At 37.6% G+C, this 25,835-nt stretch overlaps 1 protein-coding gene and 1 long non-coding RNA gene across 11 annotated transcripts in view; one reads left to right on the forward strand and one right to left on the reverse strand.

Annotated features, from left to right (window-relative positions):
* The window catches only part of LOC117419806 (ankyrin repeat and sterile alpha motif domain-containing protein 1B-like), a 260,532-nt gene that overhangs the window by 229,928 nt on the left and 4,769 nt on the right, over positions 1–25,835 (reverse strand). The gene's annotated exons all lie outside the window — the stretch shown is intronic.
* The window catches only part of LOC131697440 (uncharacterized), a 30,243-nt gene continuing 20,480 nt past the window's right edge, over positions 16,073–25,835 (forward strand). The window contains exons 1-2 of the long non-coding RNA XR_009307276.1: positions 16,073–16,275; positions 19,518–19,602. This is a non-coding gene — a long non-coding RNA (uncharacterized LOC131697440). The remainder of the gene's footprint in view (positions 16,276–19,517; positions 19,603–25,835) is intronic.

Here is a 25,835-nt window from a genome sequence, read left to right on the forward strand (position 1 = left end):
TTTAACATTCAAAATGACTAAGGGTATTGAGATAACTAATGAAAACTTAATTAGAACGGTGGTTTTGTGTTTCTACCTAGCAACATGACCTGAATGCCGTAGACCCTGAAAAAATAAATCAGGTTGTTAACTTAACAGTTAATTTTGTGTGAGCCATAATAACCATGGCTGTAGTAATCCCATTGTGGCACTGGTACAGTAGTTTAATATTAGACACACCAGCGTATACATACACTGATGTATTAGTCGCTCCCCCCTTTTAAGGGCCTGTAGCAGGGCGGTAGTAAGCCCTGCTGATTAAATGTGTGTATTTATTTTAGAACAGGGTTTCCCCCTCCGCCGGTGTTATTTTGTATTCATTTGTTTGTTTGTTTATTTATATTTATATGACGTACTCTGTTATTATTTCTGTGTTTAGTTATGTATTTTAAATGACGACGAGCACCGTGGGTTTTGTTATTGTTTTGTTTTATGTAAACGTGTTCTGGCAGAGGCGAGATTGGTGCTCGTCCTCTGCCAGGAATAATTAGAAAACCCGTGCAGAATGTGACCAGGGGATTATTAAATAATATGTAGTTAATCCCTCGGTCACCAATATAAAAGCCTGCAGCTCTCGGCACTCGGGGTGGGGTGTACGAGAGGAGCGTAGAGAGCGAGCAGAGTGAAAGCGAAACTTAAAAAGAAGACATAGGAACAGTGAAGGCAATGTTGTGTTATATTATTTTGTGTTCGTGATTTGTTTTATTTAAACCTTTTATTTTTGCTCTGTGAGCAAGTCTTTTTGTTAAAATATTTTATTTATTTTTGTTAAATAAAACGGCAAACGCCGCCTTGAACTGCAGTAATTGGTGTGTGTTTACCTTCCTTTTTCTGTCGTGACGTCACTGCCCAGCCACCCTGCCATAAGGCCTCACAAAAATGCATAGAAAATCGACTTATCAACAGTTTTTACAGTAATTGTATCAATTTAATATGCGATTAAAACCGAGGTTAACTAAGATATATTTTTTAATCGCTTGACAGCCCTAATATATATATATATATACAGACAGACAGAGAGACACACACACACACACATCTATATATACATACTGTGAAAGATTTCACTTATTTTAAGGTTCGTAGCCCCTTAAAATCAGACCCAGGCACAAGAAATTGAAGTTTTTAATAGCACTTCTGTGCTGTTTTTATTAATTAGAAATGAAAGAAATGAAAACCAAAACAAAAACCTAACTCACAGGAGTACTTACTAATACTTACTAGTACTTTTTAAATTTCAGTCCCTAACTATCATCGGACGGCTAAGCCATTTACCGATTAGAACAGAACACTTGTAAACACACACAACGGTTCACACAGTACCTCTTTCTAAAACTACACAGGTTTCTTCACCGTAACAGCCTTGCTTCACACAGACTGGAGACTGCCCAGAACAAACATTTGTCCTAGTTTAAATACCTGCCTGCTAATTGCAGGCAGGTGGCATTAATTTATTATTAGAGCCAGGTGTACTCCATCCTGGCTCCCTCCCGTGGCATTCTGGGGAATGTAGTCTTTTGGCCCCTCCTTGACTACATCTTTTCCCCTTCCTCCCCCTGGTTTGTTACAATACATAGATACATTATATATGCATATGTATATATATATATAATTACAAATGTGGTGGTGTATCATCTCTTCTCCTTCCATCAGAAACTCAATGCTACAGTAACGCAAACTGTTAATAAATACACCGATTGGCAAAGCTGAGAGGCATCCTAGCTCCACATTATCGCCGTCACATTATGCATGACTGCTGCTATGAGTACATTTTACCATAAAAAGAAAAATCATCATTATGGGTTACTGGGCTCACTGCCAAAGATGCATTAACTTAGCAGTAGAATCTCATGCACTTTGTGCTGCTTTTTTATCATTTGAAAGCAACAAAGTCACTGACTGAAATAAAGGGTGATTCCATAAAATAATAAATACCGATAGGCCTTAGAAAATACCCTGTCTAAGTTTCACAGCTGTACTATCTCATTATCGATATGTACGCCCATGTTTTTGCTCTTTTGCACAAAGGCAGCCTTTTCCTCTTTGACAGATTCTGATCGTGATGGTGTCACTTTGAGGGAAGGGGCTGATGTAGGCTGAAACAACTACGCCCCCTTTACTTCAAGCATTTTAACCAGACTATTACTCACCGAGACTAGAATGTCTGTCTCATTTTCAGTGACGATCACACTGCCGACCGAGTGGCAGGACAGACCATGATGCTCAAGAAATGACAAAAAGCTTATTAAAAAGGTAACAAATTACTGTTAGTGCATACGTAAATACCAAGCAAGCTGCAGCAGAGAGCATTTAAATATTAATACAGTTTGTTTGACAACACAGACGTGCATTTACTACCATAAAGGGAAATAATAAACAAAGGACCTATTACGCATCAAGTGTGAATTACTTTCTTTCCCTACTGCAGTATTATGAGATACAGCACATGACTCTTTAAACTGTTTTGTGACTGCATTACAATTCACTTTCAGCCATTACAGTACCACCCAGGTCTACAATTTACTGTACACCTAGTTAAAATCTCTGTTCAGTTATATAATTGTGCGCTGTTTGGCCACAAGAGGAAGTTGTGAATTTCAAATGCCACACACCAATATCATCCTGTAATGAATTAATGATTAAATGGAGAACCCACATTTGTACTGTTTAGTTATAAGTTAATCAATAACAGTATTTTTACAGAGATATGCTGTATTGTAGCAGGGGCTTAAACACAATTTTTTACTTAAACACGATACAAAAAACAATAAAAAAAATTCTAATTGAACCTACTAATTTTATGTGTATTATTCTAGTATGTTCAAATACATTTTTTTATCGTGTTTAAGTAAAAAAATAATAATAATAATTATATATGTTCCCCAATTTGGCCATTTGGGAATGGCCAATTATTATTAGGCTCAGCTCACCGCTACCACCCCTTTGCTGACTCAGAAGGGCGAAGACGAACACATGCTGTCCTCCGAAGTGTGTGCCGTCAGCAGACCACTTTTTTTCACACTGCGGACTCACCATGCAGCCACCCAAGAGTTAAAGCGTCGGAGGACAACGCAGCTCTCGGGCAGCTTACAAGCAAGCCCGCAGGTGCCCGGCCAGACTACAGGGGTCGCTGGTGCGCAGTGAGCCGAGGATCCCCTGGCCGACCTAACCCCCCCCGCCCCCCCTCGGACGGGCAATTGAGCACCGCCCCCTGGGAGCTCCCGTCCTCGGTCAGCAAAGGAATCGCCTGGACTCGAATTCACGACGTCCAGACTATAGGGCACATCCTGCACTCCACGCGGAGCACCTTTACTGGATGCGCCACTCGGGAGCCCAAGGAGCAGATTTTTTAACATGCTTTTTGAGCTTGCTTTGCTTGCATTGAAATGTACAATTGCAAACATTACCTCACGAAAACGATAATTATTCAGCTTTAGATTATTATTATTATTATTATTATTATTATTATTATTATTACTACTTTTTTCACATCTCAAACATTGAATGTGTTTAGTTAGCTACGCCCCATTCAATTACGTAGCTGGTCTCCTGGGTAATATGATTGGGATTTAATCTAACCAATGAAAATGCGTAAAAGTTGGAAATGGTTCTTTATTGGCTGATCTCTTCAGACCAGCAAAAATGATGTGGGAGGGAGGAGGGAGCATGGAACATGACGGAGGGAGGAGGGAGTTTTAAGGAGGGAGGAGGGAGAAGGGAGTTTCAGAGGAGGGAGGAGGGAGATTCAGAGGAGGGAGCACATAATGACTCCTTTTTTGCCTGAGGTATGAAGATGTCCTAATATGGACACTGTTGCTTTTCAACAGGTCTTATTTTCATCCCTGCGTAGATCATTTTCAGATGAAAATGTATGGCAAAGCTTATCCAGTTTATTCAGCTTTAAATAATAATTTTTAGTAAGTGATACTTGAATATAACAAGCTTCAAACAATCAACGGTCCTTGTCCAAAAAAAAAAAGAGCTTACAGTCACATACAGTATATCAAATCAATAATGACAATTGGTACAGTGGCCCTGAAATGCAAAACACAAATACAGAAAGCGCCTTTCCCCCCCGCTGTGCACATGTTTCTTTTGTCAAAAAGTGAGAGCTCATGGCTTACTGTTGTGATACCAATTATAACACTGACAGAAATATACCACGGCCAACTAAATTACTAAAGACTCAACTTGCGCTTTCTAAACAGCTTCAACTTCTCCAGAAACAGATGGAGAGTCAGAGACTGTGCTGGGGTATCTGGGGGAGTGGCCTCAATCGTTACTTCCCTTGCATTGTGGGGTTTTTGTATTTGCATTTGTGTTTTTCAATTTGTATTTGTGTTTTGCACTTCAGGGCCACCGTAAATGGGAACCCAGAGAAAAGCACTTAAAATAAAAAAATAAAAAGAACGCAAGGAACGAGGACAAGGACACAATAAATAGCAAAATAATACATTTATAGTTTATAATAAATAAAGGTGTAATAAAATACCCAGACAGGTCAAAAGTTTTGTTTCCCTCTGCATTCGGCACAACAAACAATCAATAATCTCTTGACTTATGCCGAGCAGAAAACCTTGGGATAGAGGGCATGTCTGCTGAACATCTATCCTGCTACCCTGCCCCGAACTCACTCAGCCCACAGGGCATTACAGTCTACAGTACATGAAACACTCTGGGGCACTATGGACACTATGTTTTGTTATTCAAAAAAAGGTCATGGTGGGACTGCTTGGTCAGATACTTTAGTAGCTCCCTCCTTTATTCCCTTAATGAAAAAGAAGATGGGTCAGGTGCTTTAGTATACTGTTGCTGAAGTAGAGTGGGATAAGTAAGTTGCTGTAAAAATTGTCTCAAGGAAGGTGTTCAGCTGTAATCACAACTGAAGACAGCATTAACTCTGTACCGACTGCTTTGAAAGATGGCAGCTATTATGACAAATTACCAGGGATGGGAATTTTGAATACAAAATATATTCCAGTACACCAGCACTTCAAACTTCCAGGACTTGATACTGGAGTACTGAATGCTACCCCAATGACAGGAAGTGTAAGCCAGTGGGGGTGGCGAGGGGGAATAACTAACATGCTGAACCCTCAAATGCTTTTTTTCCCCCAAAATAAAAAATATTTATTCTAACGGACCCTCTAACTGTACCTAACAGAAGTATAATAAAAAGTCACCAGCTTTACTACACACACAACCACTAGGGACTTCTCCTTTGTGCAGCAAGTTGTACACACACACATACTGTAGACACGCCCCGAAGTGGGGCCCTGATGAAGGGGGAACTTTTTTTAATATATATATAAAATATTTTAAAACAACTAGCACTGCACAAGACCCTTTGCGTTCCCACCACCACATTAAAAAGAAAAACTGGCAGCGGGACATACCAATCCTTCCCCGGGGCCCATGATGGCTCTCGGCGGCCCTGCTGTAAACATTGCCTTAATCTTTATAAAGCAAAATATTATCATCACAAAACAAAAAAATCAAGCCACTAGAAGTATATGATGTCTTCAGGCAGCAGAGAAAAAATAAAATGCAACAGTGACCAGTTGTATGATGCCCTAGTGTATTTTTGATAATCAATCATTAGGTTGCCATCCAGAAAAAAGTATACTGCATTAATGTGGTTATTAAACACAGATCCACCTCCAAGATAACACATACTATACTGAGATTTGGAATGAATCCTAATATGAAAACCTTCCATTAAATCCTACAGCATTATTTGTCTGCTTTTATCTGGCAGGATTATCCAGAGATTTGAACTGAGATACCCTGTATAAAGAGCTGTAAAAAGAGATTGTATATAATCCTGCTCAATATTTATTTATTTTTTTTAAACAAAACCAAAAATGCCTTATTGGTGATTTTTCATTTGGTTCGCTGTTCTTTGGACAGTATTCTAATAAACTGCCAGCTTTCAGAAACAGTCATGTGTCACAAGGAGTCCTCATTGTCTTGTGTCAAAATAGAAGAAAAAAAAACATGTACTTTTTAGCACAGTTTATTGATTGAACTGTGTAGCAAATTACTAGCAACACTGTTTAAAATTACAGATCATTCTGAACTAATACATTTATGATGTTCAATACTTTTTGGAGTCTTCACAATGATAAACCTAAAAATTAAAAGAAAATAAAATAAATACAAATACTTAATAAACTGGATGAAAAAGGTACACATATCCAGTCATTTGTGTTGGAAAGCTGCTTCTAACATTTCCAGTGAAAATGTAATCATTTAGTAGAAACTGATTTCTACAATCATAGCTACAATAATTGCAATGCCCAAGGACATAATTGGAAAAATACATAGAATTACCATTTAAGAATTAATGCAACACTGTATCCAACCACCATTGATATAAAATATTTCATTTGTGTCTGGTCATTGAAATTCTTAAAATCAATAGTGTACAACTGCATAAAAATGTCTTTTAGCTTTTACAGTGCAGTACTACAATATAATGACACCGGCAACAACTGCACTGAGAGTGAGAAATGATCCCCAAAGGATTTACAGGACGGTTAATCTTATCTGCACGTCACTAATGTACTGGATCATGAATGCTGCTGATCCCTTCTAAATATTTTGCAATTGTAAACTATGATTTACTTGCATTCATTCCAATGTTGCTCTTGTTATTCTGCTCAGAAATCCTTCCTTCAGAAGTATGACATACAGGAGGCAAAACAACATATAAAATGAACAAAATAAATAAATCAAAAAACTAAAACTACTCTATGGTAGGACAATGCAATGTTATTCTTATAGATTGTGTGGAACAGAAATAAGTTCTGTAGCACACTGTACAGTAAACTGAACTTTTCATGAAGAATCATTTGGGTATTTGAGAACAAACTGCCAGCAGATGTTATCTGAGAAAAGCGATTTCAGAAACCCTACATTATACTGGCTTCAGTAAGGCAAGATCAGCATAATTAAATATTTTGACTTTGTACTGTACCGTATCAGCACATGTCTGCATATTTGTACTTATTTTAATAAATATAGGGTTGTATTAAAACAATACTGAAATTCTCTGTCACATTGGTTATCCGAATAGTAACAAATGTAATTTAAAACCAGGAAAAAAAAGTTTTTACAATCCAACCCCTTGTATTCACATTCCGGTTTTCTGTTACTGAACCAGGTGTCTGTCCTTGCTTGGTGCAAGTCAGTAGGGTGCAGTATAACTTCTTGTTGCAGAGCCACCAGCACCCACTGAAATCACTTTCGGCGATTGAGCTGCTATATCTGCAATTTTGACAATGAACTGTACAACCCAGCCCTCCTTTCCCTACCTAAATCAATAGTAGTCCAGTGCTATAACAATCTACCCACACACAAACGCTAATTACATTCTCTCGGTTATCGAGTGCCAAAGAATGCGTTAGATGTACAGTAGGTGGCACAACAAGCAATTTAACAAGCCCTTTAACTCTGAAAGCATGGGGGCAAATCATTTTCCTCAGGTCACAATTTAAATCAACATAGCTATTACAAAACAACCATAAAACACATCACAAATGATTTTCTTTTCTTGGAAGAGACTCAGGACTAGACAGCAGAAAGCATTCAGATCTGGGATGAGGTGAGTTTCAGAGAGGGGAAAAGGGTGTGTGTGTGTGTACGTGTGTGTGTGTGTGTGTAGTGGGGTGGGTGGTGTCAGAAAGCAAAGCGCTCTTGTAACAAATAAATATTAATTAACATCCAAGTTAATTGCTGAAACCACATTTAGTAAAGCTTAATCAATATCGGAGCAAATAATTGCAGACTGCACAGTGTTAATTGCCATCTTATGCTGATTAAGCTTGTACTAAACCCCCTTGTTCCAGCCTAGTGCGGCTATGAACACTGTGACACCAGCATGACGGCAGTGAGATTAGGCACATGCAGTGCACATTAGTCACTGAACCATAAGAAAACAGAAGGCATTACTTAAACCTGGCAATGGCAAAACTTTCTAGATGTTACTATCAACTAGCATTGCACAATATATAAAAGGATGTCAAGTTTGATGTTCCTTTTTATCTGTGGTCATTGCATGACAGTCTACAGTGTTGTACTGCAATCTATGTGCTTTTCTGGTAAGTAAGGTTCAACGAACGGCACTAGCTGCAAAGTATGTCTGTCATTAGGAGGCTGGATATGACCAAGGAAGTACAATACATGTACTTTTTTACTATTTTACATGTACATGTTTTACAGTGGCCTATGAAAGGGTCCACAGGGTAAGCTTCCAAAGAGTTAAAGCGAAAATGTTGCACATCACTGATTTATAGTTATACATTATTGAGCTGTACAGCACAAGAAAAAGCACATCACTTCATTGCCTCTTCTTTCTTTTTTATTGATATCATGAAGCCATCTAAACTTTGAATACAAACAAAGAAGACCCTCATAGCCCCAGCCTTTATGTCCGAATGTTAAGGTTTGTTAGGGTTCCAGACCAGAGGCACGCTATATTCAAACTTTTTCATTATTTCTCTCTCAAGGGTTTCTTATGGTTATTGTGTTCTTTGCTTATTTGTATGGGTTATACACATGTATCTATCTCCATATATTAAGTGATGCGCTCCCTGCTGACCCCGCAGCTCTACACCCCTGATGGCAGCACAGCTTGCTGGAAACTATAATTAAGAAGTCTCCATGCTGCCTTCCCTTATTTTATTTATTGCCTGCCTGGTCTTTTGGAAAAATTGATTTTAGTCTGGCTGTGTATGCTAGGCACTGCATGGCACCTGTCTTTACTCAGCCTGTGTAAGACAAAGTGCTTTTTACCTCAAAACAGTATGTTTTATTATTTACCAGCCCCTTTAAAAAGATTTGTAAAGATTTTTTTGTGGCAGTGAGCATAATTATAGACCACTAACATTTAACAAATAAGACTATCGTGTTTGCCATCAGCGCATACAGGTCCCCATTTTTTTTTTTTTTTTAATGAAAACCCTAAAAAAGCCAAAAGTGTATTTGCTTAAATTAAAAATTTTCTACAGGCTAATATAAAACTATTCTCCAATTATCGGAGGAAGTGACATCTTTAGGTCCCAAACTCGTAAATATGCTGGAGAGCAGCTACTCCCACTCATTCTTCTGACTTTGTTGACTGTCAGAACCATGACCCGAGATACCGACAGCAAACAGACTGAGAAGAAACATGGGAAAGTATGTTAATTGCTAACTCACTTTGCACAGAAGGAAAGCATAAAATAAATAATCTGCCTTTCGTTTTGTTTGCTTTTTTTCTTTACTGGGATGTGACTTTGCTTTTAAACTCTGAATGATTAGTTAAACAGGAGAACTTTTTTTTTTTTTTTTTTTTAAAGAGTAAATAAACATTTCACCATTATCACATACCACCTGAAATGGTCATTGATGTGAGGCTGTGTTTTCTCAGGCAATTACAAACAAGGGGGTATGCTTTTTTTTTTTTTGTTTGTCAGGGACATAAATTAACAAACATTGGCCACTTAAGAGGCATAAAAGCAAGGTTTAATTTTACACCGAAATGTAATTCCTTGGTGCCTGCTTGGTGCTGCACGAGTATATTCTCCCACTATATAGTTTGTTTACATTGCCTGAAAGATGTTTTTGCCGTATGGTCACAGCCTTCTCACAGACACACAGGCAGGGGAATGGGTTTAAGCGCTATGGCACATATTAAATAAACATACAAAAGAAAAGGCAGCAAACAAAACAAACAGCAACACAAACCAAAAGGGCTCGATGGCCAAAACAAAGGTACAGATATATATAATTACTCGAGATCTGGATGTCGACCCCCGTTCTCCTGTCTCTCTCCATCTCTCTCGCTAACTCCTCTCCCTTCCTCTTACTGAGCGGAGCTGGTGACGTTTTTATGCGGCAGAGTTTCAATTGATTCTCATTATTCAACTGAATCTCGACCGCATGTGCACGAGAAATAATTAACAAATCTAAACAATAAATCAAATAATCAAATAATAATAATAATAATACGACTGCAAGCCCCGCATCGTCACACTTGACCAGGAATAAAGAACGAACGAATAGTCCCGTTCAGTCTAATTATCTTAGCACCCTAAACAGACAACAGCCATACTGTACACAGTTTTTGGTACAGTAGAATGTATGTTTAAAATTGTACTCATTTATTTTGTGCACTAGACAGCACTCTTAATAGATATTTAAGTGTAGTTTATACTGTTAGGTTTTAAAAGGGACAGGGCATAATTCCCATACTGTTTCTTACAAATTTAATAATACAAAACTATGCCAACACACTGTACTTATCAGCCTCAACTGGATATATTTTAAAAAACACGCACACCACACCATATGCTTATTTATTATTTATTTTGGCTATTATTTATTATTTATTTTCCACAAACTAAAATGTAGCTTTAAAGCAATAGTTTCCTTTGTTTCTGTTAGAAGTGTGTTAAAAATATTTCCTGAATTGCAATACACAACTTACCACTGTATTTTTTTCTATATTGTTCTGTCTATTACAAAGTCTTCCTAATGCTGTTTCTGTGGAGACCTTTTCACTGGAACTGGATAAAGGTCCAACTACAGGAGCATTTTTACTGCTCACTTAGTTTGTAACCTTTTCAGTGCTGCACAGAAATGCAACTTGATCTTGAGAGATACGAGTTATTGATTCTGCTACGTGACTAAATCTACCCTCCATGTGGACTAGAAATGTCAAAACCAATGGCAGATTTGGCAAGATATAGCACTGGCTGCAATGTATATTGACTAAACACAGACCAGCTTCAGGCCTCAATATGGGGGGTGTTCACAGCACCCAGCAAACAAGAACAGTTTTCAAATCACATCATCTTCAAACTGATTACTCTAAATAACAAGTCTATATCTGCTTCATCTGTCATTGTCCAAAACTGTATAAAGCAATATTCTCCATACAGCTTGTCAGTTCAAAGAGTATAGTTAATTGACAAACTTATAGATCTTTTATTAAAAGGATCTCTTTTGAACCATGCAAAATGGCTCTATCGATTGGGAGGTGTGGTATCTCATTTGAGGCTGTTAGGATTTGAAAAAGAAGACAAGGACAAGCTGCAGGCCTTGGTGGATGTCAAAATACAACAAAATCAAATATTTAATAAGAACAAAAACGCCAATGTGTCGTTTGTGTGACTCACTAAACCTTACATTTGTCATTTTTGTCTTTGCCACTATTTAGTCAACTTTTTGAGTAAAGTTGTATTAAAACTAAAATACTTTAAGTTACATGTTTTGTTTGTTTGTTTGCTTGCTTGTTAAGGACTCCCTAGTCATCATCTACGGTTCAGCAGAAAAGTTTGGACAGCTCTGAACCGTCATCAGCCAAGTCTTGTTTTTGAAACACAAGGTACAGGTTCAGTTCCCACTGTCAAAACTCATTCTCTTTGGGTAATTTAAGGTACATTGAAGCATTGGGTTTTTAAGCCCAATACTGGTAGAGCTCTTGACCCCTGGCAGAAACAGTACACAACTACCAATACTGCAGTATCATGACATGAGTTGTACTGTAACACATTTAATTATTATTGGTTTTTTTAGGGGGGCTCCCGAGTGGCGCATCCAGTAAAGGCGCTCCTCGCAGGATGTGCCCTATAGCCTGGAGATCGCTGGTTCGAATCCAGGCTATATCACAGCTGACCGTGACCGAGAGTTCCTAGGGGGCGGCGCACAATTGGCTGAGCGCTGCCCGGGTAGGGAGGGCTTAGGTCGGCAGGGGAATCCACGGCTCACCGCGCATCAGCGACCCCTGTGGCCGATAGGGCGCCTGTGGCTCTGCAGCGGAGCCGCCAGATCTGTGTTGTCCTCCGGCACTATAGGTCTGGTAGCATTGCTGTGGATCTGCAGTGCGAAAAATGACGGCTTGGAAGGAGCACGTTTCGGAGGACGCGTGTTTCAGCCTCCGTTTCCTGAGTCGGCGGGGGGGTTGCGAGCGGTGAGCCGGGGATACAGATAATAATTGGGCATGCTAAATTGGGGTGAAAACCGGGGTAAAAATAATTGGCGACGACTAAATTTAAAAAAAAAAAAAAAAAAAAAAAAAAAAATTATTGTTTTTTTTAAAAACAACAGAATTTGAATGAAATATTTAGTTATTTCACCATAATGTCAGGGACAGTGACCTCTTTTCATTCCTTACCTGCTGATATGGACAGTATCTGTGGGATCTCACAAGCGTTAATTCAACAGACTTGCAATCATTTGTTTCTGCTTCAGGCCCTGGCCATCTGCAAATCAATATCCCAAATCCAAAAATCCTTGGAGTATCACAGTACTTATTGTACTAGGCCAAATAGCAGAGCTTGCTTTCAAGCAATACAAAGATCAGTAGGTGCAATTAAAAATTAAAAATTACAAATAATAAATATAAAAATCAGGACTTGGTTGAAACAAAGACCTGGACTGAGACAATTCACAGGGAATAGAGTTACAGTAAGTTCAACAAATCTGTTCATACTAACAAAAAGGAAGGGGCTAGATGATTTGTGTAGAATAGGATGACCTCATTAAGATAATGTAATTAACCCTGTTCCACAAAGTGTCCTTGATCATTCATACATTTTAAATAATGTGGAAGCCTCATGCTTGGTGTCCAAAAGGAAATTTCACAAATAATTAAAACGATTATATTTGACCCCTTCATTGGTCCGATGTACAAAAAGGGTGTCATCATTAACATAAATGCATCAGCAGCACAAATTAAAAGATAGTTAACACTGACATGCAGACTGGGACATGTGTGTACTGGAAGTAAATTGTGTAAATAATGCACAGTTGATAATAATAATAATAATATTAATAATGGAAATTGTGTGGCACAGCAGGCATGCCCCATCTTCTCATGCCTTTCAGCCCTGGAGGCAGTGGCTTCAATCGCTCTCAGGTTTGGTGGTCTCAACATGCAGTAGTCCCTGTGGGTATTAGTCCACATCACAAACCAATGATTGATGGGGGTGTTCCAGTCAAGATTGACTGTTACTGCCTGGCTTTTAACCTGATAAAGTATTGACAAAAGGTTGTGACCCACCCTGCACTATATACTGTATGATAGATGGCTTGATCCCATTTACTTCAAATTACTTTTACACCGGGATGAACAGTCATTTAAAAAATGAAAATATATATATTTTTTTACCAGAAACAAGTGGCCTCGCAAGGAATTTGTAGTAGCAGCTGTACTTTAGAATTCAAGAGCAGACTATCATGCCAGAAGGCAGCAATAAACCTACAGTAAATGTGTAGTGAAACAAGATACTGTAAATGACAAACAACTTACAATACTCAAGATGTAAACATTTAGGCCTACTGTACAACAAAACAAACACGAGCAAGATATTTTACCAATAATGTTTAAGCTACTCACATAGATCCATCATAAATCTACAGCTGGATGCCTACAGCTGAAATTACTGTACCTTTTACGAATGTAAACAGACTGGAAGAAAACAAGCCTGGTTTATAATGAAGTACTGTAGAGTGCAACGAAGGGTAAACTATGGAAAATAGTCAACTGCAACCCAGTAATGATGTTTTAGTACACAGTAGCATGAATTCAGAACACTGCAGCAATAAGACAAAAGGTAAACGGCTTTGTATGCTAAAATAAAAAATAAGGCCTAACTAAGCATTAAGAATAGGCCTATATGCCAATTTCATGATAGGGATTCTTTTGTTTAACATTTAAAGTACAGTCTTACATACCGACAAAAAACAAAAGCAGAAATGACTAATAATTAAAGAAAGAAATGTAAAAAGAAAAAGTTTATAATCAAATAACTTGAACATTGTGAATGCTTCTTGCCCTTTTCCACTCTGTCACAAACCCCATTGGCTAGTGTATTGATCCCATCTCTGACCTTCAGAGTTGAAACAGCATCCATTCATAGCTGTCACTGTGATACCATGCCTCTGTAGCAGGGCAGCGGCAGCTAGCTACTGTAACACGAGGACAGCATTGTTTTGTTGAATTGATAGTTCTGGGGAGCAGCAACTGTGATCCACCACACTGACTAAACACCACTTGCAAACAAAAGGCATAGCAAACATACACAACGCTCGAGGTGCACAAATACACTTTTGACTAAAACATTTGTTTAAAAAAAAAAAAAAAAAAAAAAAATACCAATAGTGGATACAGACACTCCAGAGATGAACATGTGGACTCCTTGTACTGTAGCATCATTATCTGTTGTATTACAAACAGCAAAAGATGATTTATATACATTTTGGAGTGTGCTGTTAAGTATAAACAAATTGTGACACAGAATTCAAACAACATTGTGAAGTCCCTGGGGTTCTATGTCAGTGTATTGTATGTGCTAAATGCATAATTAGATTAAATGTCATCTACTTGCTGCACTTGACTTTTCATATTAATGTTAAACTGAACATCAATATGCAAAACTGATCTACAGCGCATCCCATTCAATGTAATAGAATATAACATCTATTCCATTAGGCTTCATTCTGTGAACTTGGTAATATTGACTGACTCAAATTAGCCAGTCCAATCAAACTCTGCCCTTACAAAGGGGGCTCCAATGATCTTGCCACTGCAGTGCACATCATGGATGCTCCTACTGAGTGCAGCTAACTGACAAGCATTATTGTTAGAATAAGTGCAAGTGAAAAGGCTAATATATTCAAAGTATTTTCTTATCTAATAAATCACAGCAACATTACCCTATTGGGTTTTCTTAAATTTCAAACACTATATCGCCTGCTTTTACCACATCAAGTTTTGATTGATAACAACTTGCATTACTTCTAGTGGTTTCCAGGGGTATCAGAACTGCATCAGTAAAAAATTATTATTAAAGTAGAGTGGGGCAAACGGGATAATTCAGGGGTAACCAGGTTAAAAATACACACACTGCAGACAGGTCCTTGGGATGGTCACTCACATCTCATGCATTTCTGAAATCACAATGTAGATAATTCCATCTGTGTTTATTTTATATTTTTAAGCTCAGTGTACCACATTATTGTAACATTACTACTACTACTAAATGTATTTTTTTGGTGCTGCCTTTTGTTAAGTACAATATTAATAGGTGATCCTGCAAGCCTACTGGTCATACAGTAAGGTCCATTAATAACAGACCGTCATTGAACCAGGAGCACCTACTGGAAGATCTAAAACAAATACAAAGAAGCACTACAGGAACTGCTGCTTTCACAGATCTTTAGGGGTCAGCATCACTGATCTAATGCTGACCTTTTTATTACTTTATCAATATTTTACTAAAGGTTAACATCCATACAAAAAACTCCAACTAATTGCTTTGAATTCCTGTGATCACCACATTATTTGCCAAACAGATTTTGTTCTTCTTTTTTTCTGAGGATTAGTTTATTGCATTTTTATTTACATGGCACTGCTGCAGAGGCCAACCTCATACTGAAGAGCACACTACAATGCGGCTGTAACCCAGGCATCTCAATGTTTACATGCAAGCTCATATTTGTGGTCATTTACTATTTATCCTCAGCATTCAAAAATATACAATTTTGTAACATAGTATAAAGGGGAGATTTAAAATAGTGTTAATAAACTAGAACTATATTAAACTGTCAAAAAGGCATAAGCTTTACTTTATGATACGCTGATCATGTCAGGGAAAAAAATGCATGATTATTAACTTGGCCAAAAAAAAGATTTAAAAGCAGACAAGGAATAAATAAAGATACAATACATTTAAGTAAAATAAAAAAATACAATACAATACACAAATGGTAGGTACCCCTACCGTAGCTCTTTAATGTGCAGAAATCTGTTTCAAATCAATTAGAAATTCCAAGATGCAAGAATAAATCATGCAATTCCACATCTCAGATTTCGTACTCGTCACACTGCTTGTGGTGGAGGAGGTGTTGTGTGCATTAGCATAAACCTCTTTCCATTTCAGATGGGACAACCAGTTGAGCCAGTGCCAGAGGTAATGAGGCTGACAGAGTGTCATTATGCATTAGAAACATGCTCTTCAACAGGATTATTCCCTCTGATCAGTAGGAGAGATTGAGAACTCTGAGAAATACAAATCAAGGCACTGACTAGAATTCACAGCATCTCCTGTAATGGATATTATTTTGTCTCCTATTCCCATTTACCGAAGGCAGATTGGTTGAATAACAAGCTGTTGCTGTTCTTTTCACTGAAATCGTTTGATTTGTTTGTACTTTATAAGGCAGCAGCTTGCAAACAGGAAGAGTCAGGTACAGTACTTTTAAGTAAGTTTAGTAAGCTACAGTAAGTTTTTGAGAAAGGAGCAACAGTACTATAGTGTTAGTTTAACGACAATTGGTAAAAATACATACAGTGCCCTGTTGTGACAATCTGCAGCATTACAGTGCATAAGCTCTGTATTGTACTATTGTTTTGCAGTAAATACTGCTAATCTTTTATACAGTAACACCAAACTGAACTGGGGAAAAAAAGACAAAAGGAAAACATTTATGTAAAAGTAATCCTTTATATAGAATAATAACTCATAAGCCTTTCAGAATTAATATTCTCTAGGTAACAAAACACAAAAGAAATGCTGACTATACTGCAATGAAAAAGTCCCGCTGTGCCTGCCTCCACACTTCACTAAACAGCCTTTAAAAACTGCCTGCTTAAAGCGATCGGAACGCTGATATAATTTATACAGGGACAATTCTTCACAGTTCATTCATTTGTCTTTTAAATTAAAACATTTATAAATAATAAAAAGGGTTTATCCAATCTTTTTCACAGCAGAACAATTCTGAATCGGCCTATATTGCCATTAACGCTAGGATATTGTAATTGTATAGTTTACAGTGATACAACAGTATAGGGGCACATATAGTACAGTCAATGCTTGATTTTAATTAGTTTTCCAAGAGAGACAAATCTATACTGTACAAATCAATTAGTAGATGCCTGCCAACTTTTATTTTTAATTCCAGTATTTCTTTTTATTTCTGTAAATCTACTTCACTGTGTACAATTATATTATAGGCCAACCTGGCATATTTACACGTAAATTAACTTCATTGGTGTTTTCCAAGAGGAGAATTAACCACAGTGATTTCACAATGGGACATTCCTCTTCATACCAATCTATGAGGGGAGGAAAAAAAAAAGACATCCTGCTGTGTACTATTTTAGAATTGCTGTTTCTAATACTGTAAGCACACTCTATTGCCAGTTTTCTGTGGAGAACCCGCCCACCCCACCCCACCCCACCCCACCCCACCCAAAAAAAGAAGTAGTTTAAGGCCCCTTGAATGGGTGCCTAATTTTATTATGCTAAGCACAAAGCAGTCACATGCCCTGTATTAAGACGGCAATTGTTTGAAATGAATTCAGACAATCTTATTCATAAATCTAAATATATCTGTTCAAAACAGTCAAGGTGTTGTTAATGTTCTTTTTAATACATTGCTTTCACAGTGTTTACAGTTTGTGAGACTTTGCTGCATGCTACAAAATATATTTCAACAATCCAGTTTTGTAGGTTCTCTTTATAATTTTAAAAAACTGTTTTATTATTTAAAAATATGAGAAACATCAGATCTTGAAATATATGGGAAGACAAAGTAAAAAAAAAAAAAAAAAAAAAAAAAACACAAATCAAAACACAGTAAATACAGAGTGTGTAGGTCATGAAAAGAGACATTATATATTATATATTATAATGTCCTGGTTTTTTAAATGGGTTTACAAATCTCCCCCATTTGTGTGTGATAACAAAGTGCAACTCCACTGCAGTATTAATTTACAATCTTTTTTTTTTTAATCGGTCACAGTGGCATCTCAAGCAGTACCTCAGACAGGTTTGGGGCGCTTTCACAGCACAACTCAGGATACTGTAAATATGTAAAAACCAGGTTAGCAATAGCACTTTACCTCCAGAAGAACCGCAACCTTAAAAAGTAAATTCATTGAACGAATAAAAATTGCACTGCAATGCTCATTTGCGATAGTAGAACTCATTAACATAAATCACAACACAGTGCTGTCCAAAGGATTTGACATTGCTTTAGATCACGTCAATGCACAAAAATCAAGTTGTCTCACAAAAAGGATCACAATAAGCACTGTGGGCACTCCCTTGACACTGGTGAAGCCTATTTTTCCAAACCAAATCACATGTTTTACTGTACTGTAATGGGACACAACCTGGGCAGTGCACTCACTTTCCATGCTGCACATAGCGGGTTCATATTGCCTGTAACATCTTACCTGTGGCATGGAAGAATAAGTGGGCTTAATCTGAACAGAAAGCAGTATGTTGTATGCTAAAGAGAGGCAGGGATATTTCTTACAAAGCCTATTATATCTTTAAACTGCTAAAGCACAATGGACACAAGAACTTCTTTGCAACCTTGGATCTACTGTAAAAATGTGGAGCGGTCCAGTGGTAAGCTATTAATGGGCGGTCACGTCTCTGAAAGCTTCATTCCACTCTGCAAATACTAACACGAATTTGCAAACAGCACCGGCCTAATTAGAAACCATTATTAAATGTAAATATTCAAAGTAATTCAGTTCCCTTTCTCTACGTGTAAACTTTTAAACCTGAAATCAATTACCAAACAAATTAAGAAATCATCAAAACGATCCTGCTGGCCTGCATTTCCAACCAGCTCATAATTCACAGCTGTCAGAGAGAGCTGTGAATTACCAAGAGCATGAAAATACAATAAAAAAAAAGTCATCAAGACTCTGATGGCACTGAAATTCCATTTGAGAAAACAGCTTTTACACAGAGTTAAATTCTCTGTTGAATTTTAAAGCATGCATTATTTCATAACATTATGCATGACTGCATGCAAGATTTGTGACTTTTCCATATACGACAGCAATACTTAATTGTAGAAATGAGGACATCAACTAGTAATAATAGACATACTGTACATTTTAAGATAATCCTCAGCTCCAGTGCTTTGACAGGAGCAGCAGGTCACAAAACAAGTTAACTGACTCACTATTACAGTATATTATAACCTTAAATTCTATTAAAATCCAGTAATGCACATTCCTGAGTGTACAGTAATTGCTGAATATCATTATGCGCTAAATAAATGTCTTTGTAGTGACTCATAATAACGGACAGAGCTGGGCAACACACCCCTTTTATTAGAGCCAGCAGATACCCTTCTTCAAGCAATCTGCCCAATCTATCTCCATTAAAAAAATACCTGCCATCTGCAGTAGCATTGAAGATTACTTAATGAGAGGTTACAACATCAAAATATCCCGAAACATTGTTTCACTGGGGAAGAGTTGCAAATTCGGCCTAATAGAGTATAGTATAAACACAATACTACAATACTTTATCTGTGTTTTACTGAAATGTTGCCTTCAGATATTTGCATAATTATTTAAGCAACAGGACCCTGATTAGAGGGTATTGTCGTCAGATTTAGCTACAGTAATTATCTTTTCAATGTTTTGCTTTCCTTCTGTTTCATTTTTTTTTTTAAAGCCAGCCATTCTGACTGTACCACGACCATCTACCATGTGATAGTGCCCTGGAATTAAGACTCCTGATTGGTGATGAACGTTCCAAGGTTTTTAATATGCATTTACACTGCAATATCTTAAATGTTAACTAGAACCAGGGTGTAATTTTAATATCGGGTCACAAATATTGTAGTGGACAGTCATAGTGCAAAGGACAGAAATGGGTTTTGCAGTAGGTATGAAAGGTCTGTTTATTTTTGTTCTGACACCATGGACAGGTGTTTTTATTATTATTATTATTATTATTATTATTATTATTATTATTATTATTATTATTATTATTATTATTATTATAGCCCATTGTTCACAGACATCAGTATGCTTACTGTACCACTTGTACTGCATGTTTGCTGTCACATGCCTTCAAAACGGGAACACATGCAATGTGTACACTAAAAACATTATTTGATGCAAAAGGTTTCAAAGAGAACAGGGTAAGCTATTGTACCACTTGACTTGACACAGATCACAACAACTGGTGGTGTCATTTTTTCTGTCCTGATTTCTATCGTAGCCTCCCGCGTGACCCAGGCTGCCATTACTCAAGTGTGGCATCTGAAGCTGTCTGCCACTAGAACCCCATTAACCTACTGCAAACAGAACACAGGCCCACATTGGAGGTCTAGATTACCACCAGAAAACAATCTTTTATGTCACTTTAGCCAGGTACAGAAAGCAATGCTGCACAAAAGGTTCAGATGTTTGTAATCTTATACAAACTAGTTCACCCTTACAAAAAACCTCTCTCATATACAGTAGCAATATCCCAGATCCATTGCAACCTATGTACTGCGGTGATCCAGTAGGCAGATTACTGCACAGAACAAGTATAGTGCAGGTATCAAGCCTTCTAGGCCTCAATGTTAAAAGGCTTGACTATGCTGAATGGACTATTAAAAAGGAGGTAACAGACAGTTGCTATATAATTTTCATTTTACTGTCAATATTATTACAATAGCAGTAGCACATAAAACAACCACAAAAAAAGCATTGCCCCAAACTCCTTTAGAATTATTACAACAGCCTATTTATACTGATAGTGGCTAAAAAATGAGTAGCACAGAGGCCTTTGATGCCATCCCACTTTAATAAAGCATTTTTACTGCAGCAGTGTGCCCACTGGCAGCAAGCTGCTATACACACCTGGCTGATTAAAGTCTTTACATAGTGGTGGTGACCCACCTGGACAGATAATTATTAAACTGTGAAGGAGACAGATTACCAAGTCAATTATTTTACCACAAGTCCTTCAAATCCTCATCTATAAGCCCACCACAGGTCAGTTTATTAACTCCTGTCCCACAAGGGGCTTCAGCCCTTCAAAGATGGGGCCATTTTCGATACTTTCATCCTGAAGCCTTTTTGTGGGGTCATCAAATCAGACAGTAAAGTAGGTAGACAGTAGCAGAGCTGCATACAGAAAGTCAGTTAAATTATGAGCACACCTAAGAAATTTGAAAGTGTTATCTCTTCTACTTCAGAAGGAACATGCACTTAAAAATCATTCAGGAATTTGACAATTAGACCATTTTTCAATTTTAAGGCCTCCAGCAGAACAGAAATACGAAAGTGGTGGTACTTCTTTTGCATGAATTCCACAGAAGACCTACCTGGCTATCTGTACAGAAGCATTCACAGGGCTACTGACATTCTAAATATCATTCCAAAATGAGACGCGTTTCAAGTATGGCTGCCCCCCACCCCCACAAAAGGGGGTGTATCTCAGAAAATCTTCACCATTGAGCTTAAATATTTGACCTGGTTTCATACCTGACCTGTATCTTCCACAGCACAAAATATAAGCAAAATCAAAATCTTGAGGTGGGAAGCTGTGGTTGAGGTTACATGGAATGACTCTTTATTACTTTAGCCCTGCGTCTCAGAGCAGCCATGTTTGTTTGCAGGCCCTGGTGGTAAAACAAATAAATAACACCCACTAGAATAATACGACAATTTGTAATTAGTACAGCTGTGAAGACAATAAACCAAACAGTCAATGTAAAAAGGCGAGGACGAGTAAAACATTTAGCTTTTTGTGCTGTTAATACTTCCCATACCATTAAAAATATGGCTTATTATCTGTTGGCACATCCGCCCAGTTGCTGCAAAGCCACTGCTCTGTAGAAGAGACCTGCCTGCCTGCTCACAGTGGATTAAAACAGCCCCATGCCTCTTAGGAATGAGAGACAACCTTCACCAACTGCCCTTTTCAGTTCTACTAAACGGCAATGTCACAACACAATCTGCCAAACAGAAACTGAAATGGGAGAACATCAAAACATCTCCTTTCTGACACCCTGCAACTTACTGCACTGCACTACTGGTAATGTGGGCAAACTGTCATTTTATACCAACTAAATACGCCACAATGACACTATACATTACACAAGATTACTCAAACAAACAAAAACCTTAAAGCAAAAACTCCTCTCAGACTAAACAGTCCTCTTCTCTGCTGGAGCCTGTGCTACAGAACAGTTGTACGCATCAGAAGAGAATAACCCTTTTGACAGAATCTTTTGCCAACAGCACAGAGAGTCAAAGGGAGAATGAATAATGTGACATCTGCTCATATTCGATAGTGACATGGAATGCTTGTGGATGACACTGTTGGCTTGTCAGTGCACTCTGCAGGGAAAGGTACTGTATACCTGGCTGCTACAAGGCATCTTGAGAAAGGGATGTAATCCAATCAGTTCTGTATGTAAAGTACAGCACATTTATTGACAATATATGGAAGTAATGTGGTCTGATAGCAGGTTGAGGGACTGAAAGACAGAAGGATACTTAACACTTTTGTACAATCCAGCAATAGCTGTACCACATTGGACATCCAAGTACAGTATGTACCCATAAATAAAGTGAGCAGTGGGTAATGTATGTCTGGGTTCAGGTCGTGACACATCCCTTTAACCATGGACACTGCAGGGTTTCTGTTAAATTCACAACAGCCTATGACAAAACATGCAATCTGCACACAATCTCTCTGGGCATCATAAAGTATGAAATTAGGTTTGCCATTCTAACAGGTTTGCCATCAACATCCATTTTAGAGCAAGGAATTTTGTAAGGTTTCTGGACAAGTTTCAGGCTATGTTCTTTACTTTGCCATTAACTGTCAGGAAATATCATCTACTTTAATCAAACACACAACCTGCTTGTGTCAAAGTTTACAATCAAATTGCCAGACCCCTTCCTTGAAATACTGTGCATGATCACGACAAAATAAAAATTGACTGTGACTGGAAGTGAACCACTCTCTATTTTGGGGTGTTTAAGCCATTGGGGTTGAATTGCTTGACATTCAGACTGCCCTTCGTGATGCAATTCATTTGGTGTACTCTGTTATATGTTGTTTATATGATTTACAATATACTGTAAAGTGACAAGGCATGCAGTTAAATCAGCCCAGAAGTCGTGTTCTTAGTATTGATGTGCTGTACATTCAAGAATTAGAATTATGGGCCACATACTGTAGTTTCCACAGGAATGTTACTTAACTTATATAAATTATAACAAAGGAAAGGAAGACAATTTGTTGATGTGTAGATATCGATATTCTTGACATGTTTGACATGGGGAGACTCAGTAGATGGAATGGAGTGTAGCTCTTATCTTCAGGCTGCCAGTTGGATTCTATCCAAACAACAGTGATTGAAAGCCATTATCTTCAGATGGAAGTTTAGGGCTTCAGTAAATGGAGTTCTGGTGGTGAATATTTCAAATGGGCATGGAAACTGAACTACCTGCTCACTACTTCACAGAGTGTTCATGGAGTTGTGGCACAATGTCCATTATGTACTTTACATGCTTTGCTTGACAGTCTTTATTCTTTCATGCGTACCCAATTCACCATCAATTCTTATTTTTTTAAGCTAGTTGTGCTTTAATCAGGCAATAATTAATAGGAATTTCAGAGTAATTAATGTAACTGTTCTGTTCTTTCTTTCCCAGTAAATGGCCTAGATGTTAATCTTGATTAGGTCAAGGAAAGGGTTATAGAATTAAACATCTTAGTTAAATAGTACAAGCAAGTATTGTATTGTATTCCATCATAATATGATGGGGGGGGGGGGGGGGGGGGGCAGGTCAGGAAATACTTCAATACAATACAAACCAAAGCCATGTTTATGATATGGAATGTTTGCTTTAAGTATCTAATGCGTGAGGTGGCAATACAATTATTTCTCCTAAGGCTAGAACTGTCTTTGCAGTAGACATTCAGTCTTTTGGTTTGAGATTAGTTAAATATTCATACCTTGATTACTCAATAAATGGTAATATCTGTACTGTTTTATCTCTGGACATACTTTTAATTCTACACAGTATATATTCTGTTTCTCTGCGTGCACTTTGTCACAGGTCGTTATTAAGCTGTGCAAATTCAGCTTAGTATTTTTATTATGTTGAGAACTCCCTATTTTGTAGTAACACCTTTTCCTAATTTCTTGTACTGAAAACTGTCCAAGTCTAATTTAATTCCATAACTTAAAGCAAGGCAATCAATACACCCCAGACAGGTTGTCCTTTTTTTTTTCTTGGCACGCACTGAGCCTATGCAATGGATTGGTGTTTCTTGCCATGGTTTACAGCAGGTTAAGTGCAGAACTTGCTATCATGTCCAGACCAGAATATATAGTACTTTACTGTAGATGCCAGTGTTTGCACAAGGTTAATTGAGGGATTAATGGATGTATTCTACCCATTAAAACTATGCCTAATTGTTTTATGTAGCTTGGAAATGCAAATTGTACACTTGCAAAATGTACAGTGCATTGAAATACACCAAATATGCAGTTGCTGAGATATTACACGTTACTGATACAATGTTATTTAGTGAACATATTTAATAGCAAGTTGCATACTGTATTATAATGCACTGTAATTCTAGAAGCTGAACTTACTGTACACAAGTGGGAGGCCTGTTGTGTACTGAAGTTCTCCTTTGCAGGTTTCCTGCTTTTAAATTCAGGTTAAAACAAACAGTCAGCAAAGTAGTACCACCTTCACCTCCACCTCGGAAGTCACTGTCCCACAGCAGTTGGTGCCACGCCAGTTTTTACTACAGTGCTAGTCTCACCTCAGACAATGGGCAGTGGTCACAAGCAAAGGTGGTGTCTTGTATAAATTGTCTATAAATGCTCCCATGCTAAATATTCAAAGTATACTGTAGAGTATATCCCTGGATTTCTAAGAAGCTACAGTAGGACGGAAAACACTTGCCATCACACGATATAGTCAGGTGGAATATGGGTTAATTCTACTTGATCTACGTTTTATCACATGCATATGAAAACTAAATTAGTGTGATAAATGTAAAACAGATTGTGTGGTTCTTAGAGTTCTTAGGAGTTTGCTATTCATTTTACAAAAAAATGCTGCAAACTTAGCACTGTGGTACTATAAATGTTTTGTGACTAAGGCCCAAAGTATCTTACCATTCTTTTGTTTGGTAGCATATGAGTCTAATACAAGATATTATATTATCTTACCAATAAAATCCATATTCCATTATGGCTTGCAAGACTTGCCATCTAAATTACAGTGTATCTGGTGTTCTAAGATACTATAGCAATACAATATTTAAACCCCACAAAAGCCATGTCCAACCTCTTACTATAGTTCAGGACAGATTCATGCTGGCACATTTCTATCAGTTATGGCATGCGGCTCCGATCATTCCAGCGAGCAGTCTAGTAAACACGGACTATTGCACGCAAGGTTCCGATTCACAGCGCAGCATTTCAGATATGCCATCAGACCAAGGATGTTTTTATGGACCCTGGAGCTGTCCATCACACTTCCTCTTCAGCTGTCACGTACGAAGCCTGTACTATTTTAACACAATAATTTACCACTCATAAAATCTATTTACAAGATAGCACTGTGTTGCATTTCAAAGGCTATTTTAAGCTTGTTTGGTGATTGGTATTTTCTGATTTAAAAACTACAGTACTGAAAAATAAACCACAGGCAGGAATTTTAAACAAACACTTTGTCACTTTCAATAATTAAAAGGGTGTTTAACAAAATATCCAAGCTGTTAAATAAAAATAAATAAATAAAAAAAGATTTAGCCTATCAGATTTGGAAATTTGTTTTATAAATCAACACTCACAACATTTGTAACTACAGCAGGACCCTATTTGAAGTGACTTTGGTCTGCAGCAACCACACTAATCTCTCTTATTAATATATCACAGAAATACTGCTATAGATGTATTATTCTTAAACAGATGGACTTCCATAACACAGCTCTCTACAAAAATCCACAGCAATT

This window comes from Acipenser ruthenus, chromosome 14 (genome assembly GCF_902713425.1).
Source record: "Acipenser ruthenus chromosome 14, fAciRut3.2 maternal haplotype, whole genome shotgun sequence".
Taxonomy (NCBI): Eukaryota; Metazoa; Chordata; class Actinopteri; order Acipenseriformes; family Acipenseridae; genus Acipenser; species Acipenser ruthenus.